The sequence below is a fragment of the Colobus angolensis genome, unplaced genomic scaffold (assembly GCF_000951035.1).
Source record: "Colobus angolensis palliatus isolate OR3802 unplaced genomic scaffold, Cang.pa_1.0 Scaffold304, whole genome shotgun sequence".
Lineage (NCBI taxonomy): Eukaryota > Metazoa > Chordata > Mammalia > Primates > Cercopithecidae > Colobus > Colobus angolensis.
The window spans coordinates 3,422,653-3,428,450 of NW_012116311.1; positions in this window are offsets into that span (position 1 = coordinate 3,422,653).

Here is a 5,798-nt window from a genome sequence, read left to right on the forward strand (position 1 = left end):
TTCTTTTCAGGTCCTTCACTTACCTACAGAAATACATATTTTCATTTATACTGAATTGTCATGGGAAGGCAGGAAGGCTTTTCCTCCCACTGTGCCTCAAGAGAGTGCAGACTTGCATATAGTGTCAAATGAACACCCCACAGCCTTCTGTTGACCTTGTAAGAGTCAGGGCTGTTCACACATAATCTGCCATCCTCCCACATCTGGCTTTGCTGCCCAACCTGCACACTTCAGTGAGTGTTTTTACATCTTTTTTGAAAAAGAAAAAAGTTATGGGAGCAAATACTAGAGTTTGCTATGCTTTAGCTAGTTAAATGGAGCATGGTCTAGCAAGAAGGGTCAGATCAAATATGTTGGAAATGTGCCACTGACTTTCCTTGTGACCACGGGAAAGTCATTTTGCCTTTTTGTTTTTCCATTTCCTCATTCATAAAAAGAAAGGACTCTTGTTCATCTTCCTGTTAATTTAACAAATACCTAAAAGTATGAACTAAAGATACTTAACATTTAGAATTGAGAGACTAGTCATGTGCATGTATATGAACTTTGACTATCAAAGGCCATTTTGCCAACCCCAGATTCTGGAAGCAACAGTATGATTTGTGTGAGAGCAATTCCATTGCTATTCCTAACTTGTGCAGTCTTGCAAAGTATTTGAAAAAAAATTATATTTCTTTCAGTGACACGTATGCTAACCTTCAAATCTTGCTTAGGTTATCATATCTATACATATTTCTTATTCTTGATAAAGACTAAAGTTGTGGTAATTTTACATATCAAACTAAGAGTTTCACAGACTAAGATTATTTTCAGTTATAGAAATAGGACCTCCTAAATACTCATTTCAAACAAGAAAAGTAAATCATTACACATTTCTCATACTTAAAACCAGAGATGACTTCTTTAAATGTTATCAGATTTTTAGAAGCCACTCTTGATTATAGAAAATATAAAATTTCTCACCTTAGTTCTCAGAAAATTCAGTATCCATGAGTGTTTAAAAATATAAAATTTGTTATTTAATACTATAATTCCCAAATAAAGCTTAGATAGGTTCAGGCCAAATTCTTTTTGGTAGAAGTTGAGTACCTAGCCTCAAGGAAGTAGCACCTAAATAATTTTGATTATTAACACCTTAAACAAACTAGCTTATTAGATTGGCTAGCTAGGATTGGGACACTTCTGTAAAGGGAACTAGTAGAGGAGGTCCAGAGCCCCCAAAACTATTTGAGAACAGCAGTAGAGATTGGTGTGTTATAAAAAGAAGGTATACAGCAAAGAGAAGGCAGCAGGTGAAGGGGGACCTCTGGGAAGGAGAGATGAAGATTTGAAGGAAGGGAAATGGTGGTAATGACAAACTTTGCTAACTTTTAAATTTCATTACTTTAGAGAACAGAATTCTGGGAGCTACAGAGGAAGGTCTTACAGTCCAAGCACCAGAACACCTAAGCAAGTTACATGTCTTCTCTGAAGAGCTGCTGATAAAATCTGGGAGAAGGGCCCAGTCACAGTCATATGGCTATTCCACTTTGCAGTCTATGAAGTCCCTAGAATAAGAATAACCCCAGAAAGAGGATAGCAGACAACAGAGATCCCAGACAATAGAAAACCATCATCTAGGCTTTATCTTTTTTGTTGCAAATATCTCTTCAATTGAACCATAAACCTTCATAAAGTTAATAGATAAATCGGAACTTTGGAGGGATATGATGGCAGGGACATGTAGCTTTTCTTTGTTTGAAGTGCTACAGAATTGTTAAACTAAAATATTAGCTATTTCGAGGCATGGGTGTGTAGGAAGACATTTTTTTCTCACTCAACTCACACATATTTTATGGTATAGATCTTTTTTAAGTGAAGTAGCTTAAGTAAACCTCTGATCAATTAGTGACCTGGGAATAATTACTGTTTTCCACCCCATGTCTTTCTCTACCCTCATTAAGTATAAATATGTCTTAAAATATTACAATAACACTTCTGTGTTGTAATTCCAAGACAACCACAAATTGGCATCCTTCCTTCTCATACCTTGTTCACACCTAAATATTGCACAGACCTTTTAATACAGAAGATTGTGGACTGCTGTCATGAGACCATAGGATTGAAATTCCTAATTTTTCTACTGCTCAGTTGAATTGCAGTTTACAAATTAGCTGATCTTTGACTTTCAAGGATTTTACATTTATAGACTCAAGCATTACAAGTGACACCAAAGGTCCTTAAAATGTAATAATTTATCATTTCATTAAGATTCACATTTGAAAGCATACACCTTGAGGTGGATATGGGAGTGCCATGCCACTATCTGAACTGTGTGATTTCCTGCTCATTGTCATGTATTCAACTTTTGGAACAAGTCTGTAGTGAATGGAAAGTCTGGCATAGGTGTGAATTTAAAACAATGTAAAAGGGTTGAGACTAGCCCTTTCCCATCTTTCCCATCCTCCTCTTTCTCTTTCTTTATCCTTCTTGATGCTTTTAAGCATAACATAAAGGTATCCCACAAGGAAAATTTTATAAATCTGTTAGTGACTTTATATTTTACCCTACTAAGGAACATTTGCACTTGAGCAAGGAAAAGTGAAGAGTATTGTTAACTGAAAAGAAAAATTCCTAATGGGGTAGAATTTAAAGTCCACTTTTACATAGGTTGTGGGAGTCATTTTATGGTAAATGGTAATACAAATGGTGAAAAAGTATCTCATGGCCATATTGTCCTTATAAAGTGTGTGAAATTTGTTATAGGAAATAATTATTTCTTGCTAAAAGTACAACTGTCTTTTAAGTCAGTGGTTCCCAAGCATGACTGTACATCACAATCTCCTATGAAATTTTTTAAAAACCACAGATTCAATGTCCCAAATCAGTATCCTGTTTTCTGAACCTTGCAGCCAGAAAGTTACTGTCTTCACAACATTTACCAGAGTTTTGTAAATTATTGGGTTTTTTTAATCTTCTGTTTTATTTTTTTATTTTTTATTTTTTTTTAAAGAATCATCTTTTGGCTTTGCTGAATTATTTTCCTTTTTTTTTTTTTTGTCTTTCTTTGGTTTTATTTTCCCACACTTTTCTAACTTCTTAGCTCATTAATTTTCAGCCTCTCATTTTTTTGAATGATATGAATTTTAGGTCATTAAATTTTCCTCTGAGTTTCACCTTAGCTATGTCCTGCAAGTTTTAAAACATAGTATTTTCAGGTGACTGATGAGATGGTCAAATAGAAACAGCTCCGGTCTGCAGCTCCCAGAGACATCAATGGAGAAGGAGGGTGATTTCTGCATTTCCAACTGAGATACCTGACTCTTCTCATCGGGACTGGTTAGACACTGCGTGCAGCCCACAGAGGGCAAGCCAAAGCAGTGTGGGGCGTTGCCTTACTCAGAAAGCACAAGGGGTCAGGAAACTCCCTCACCTAGCCAAGGGAAGCCTTGAGGTACTGTGCATGAGGAATGGTGCATTCTGACCCAGGTACTATACTTTTCCCACTACCTTCACAACCTGCAGACCAGGAGATTCCCTTGGGTGCCTACACCACCAGGGCCCTGGGTTTCAAGCACAAAACTGGGCAGCCGTTTGGGCAGACAGTGAGCTAGCTGCAGGAGTTTTTTTTTTTCATACCCCAGTGGCTCCTGGAACACCAACGAGATAGAACCATTCACTTCCCTGGGAAATGGGCTGAAGCCAGGGAGCCAAGTGGTCTGGCTAAGCAAATCCCACTCCCACAAAGCCCAGCAAGCTAAGATCCACTGGCTTGAAATTCTCACCACCAGCACAGCAGTCTAAAGTTGACCTGGGATGTTGGAGCTTGGTCGGGGGAGGGGTGTCCACCATTACTGAGGCTTGAGTAGGCAGTTTTCCCCTCACAGTGTAAACAAAGCCACTGGAAGTTTGAACTGGGCAAAGCTCACCACAACTCAGCAAAGCTGCTCTAGCCAGACTGCCTCTCTAGATTTCTCCTCTCTGGGCAGGGCATCTCTGAAAGAAAGGCAGCAACCCCAGTCAGGGGCTAATAGATCAAACTCCCATTTCCCTGGGACAGAGCACCTGGGGGGAAGGGCAGCTGTGGGTGCAGCTTCAACAGACTTAAACGTTCCTGCCTGCTGGCTCTGAAGAGAGCAGTGGATCCCCCAGCACAGTGCTTGAACTCTGCTAAGGGACAGACTGCCTCCTCAAGTGGGTCCCTGACCCCCATGCCTCCTGACTGGAGGACACCTCCCAGCAGGAGTCAACAAACACTTCATACAGGAGAGCTCCGGCTGGCATCTGGCAAGTGCCCCTCTGGGATGAAGCTTCCAGAGGAAGGAACAGGCAGCAATCGTTGCTGTTCTGCAGCCTCCACTGGTGAGGCAAACAGCCAGGCAAACAGGGTCTGGAGTGGACCTACAGCAAACTCCAGCAGACCTGCAGTTGAGGAGCCTGACTGTTAGAAGGAAAATTAACAAACAGAAATGAATAGTATCAACATCAACAACAACAAAAAATGTCCACAAAAACCCCATCCAAAGGTCACCAGCGTCAAAGACCAAGGGTAGATAGATCCATGAAGATTAGGAAAACTCAGCACAAAAAGGCTGAAAATTGCAAAAAATCAGGATGCCTCCTCTCCTTCAAGGGATCATAACTCCTCGCCAGCAAGGGAACAAAACAGTATGGAGAACAAGTTTCACGATTTGACAGAAGTAGGCTTCAGAAAGTGGGTAATAACATACTCCTCTGAGCTAAAGGAACATGTTCTAACCCAATGCAAGGAAGCTAAGAACCTTGAAAAAAGTTAGATGAATTGCTAACTAGAATAATCAGTTTAGAGAAGAACATAAATGACCTGATGGATCTGGAAAAACACAGCACAAGAACTTCATGAAGCATACACAAGTATCAATAGATGAATCAATCAGCAGAAGAAAAGATATCAGAGATTGAAAATCAACTTAATGAAATAAAGTGTGAAGACAAGATTAGATAAAAAAGAATGAAAAGCAACAAACAAAACCTCCAAGAAATACGGGACTATGTGAAAAGACCAAACCTATGTTTGACTGGTGTACCTGAAAGTGACAGGGAGAATGGAACCAAGCTGGAAAACACTCTCAGGAGATTATCCAAGAGAACTTCCCCAACCTAGCAAGACAGGCCAACATTCAAATTCAGGAAATACAGAGAACACCACAAAGACAATCCTCAAGTAGAGTAATCCCAAGACACATAATCTTCAGATTCGCCAAGGTTGAAATGAAGGAAAAAATGTTAACGGCAGCCAGAGAGAAAGGTCGGGTCACCTACAAAGGGAAGCCATCAGACTAACAGCAGATCTCTCTACAGAAACCCTACAAGCCAGAAGAGCATAGGTGTCAACATTCAACATTCTTAAAGAAAAGAATTTTCAACCCAGAATTTCATATCCAGTCAAACTAAGCTTCATAAATGAAGGAGAAACAAAATCCTTTACAGACAAGCAAATGCTGAGACATTTTGTCATCACCAGGCCTGCCTTACAAGAGCAAGGAAGCACTAAGGAGACCCATCTCACATGCAGAGACACACATAGTCTCAAAATAAAGGGATGGAGGAAGATCTACCAAGCAAAAGAAAAACAAACAAAAAAACAGCAGGGGTTGCAATCCTAGTTTCTAATGAAACAGACTTTAAACCATCAAAGATCAAAAGACACAAAGAAGGCCATTACATAATGGTAAAGGGATCAATTCATCAGGAAGAGGTAACTATCCTAAATATATATGCACCCAATACAGGAGCACCCAGATTCATAAAGCAAGTCCTTAGAGACTTACAAAGAGACT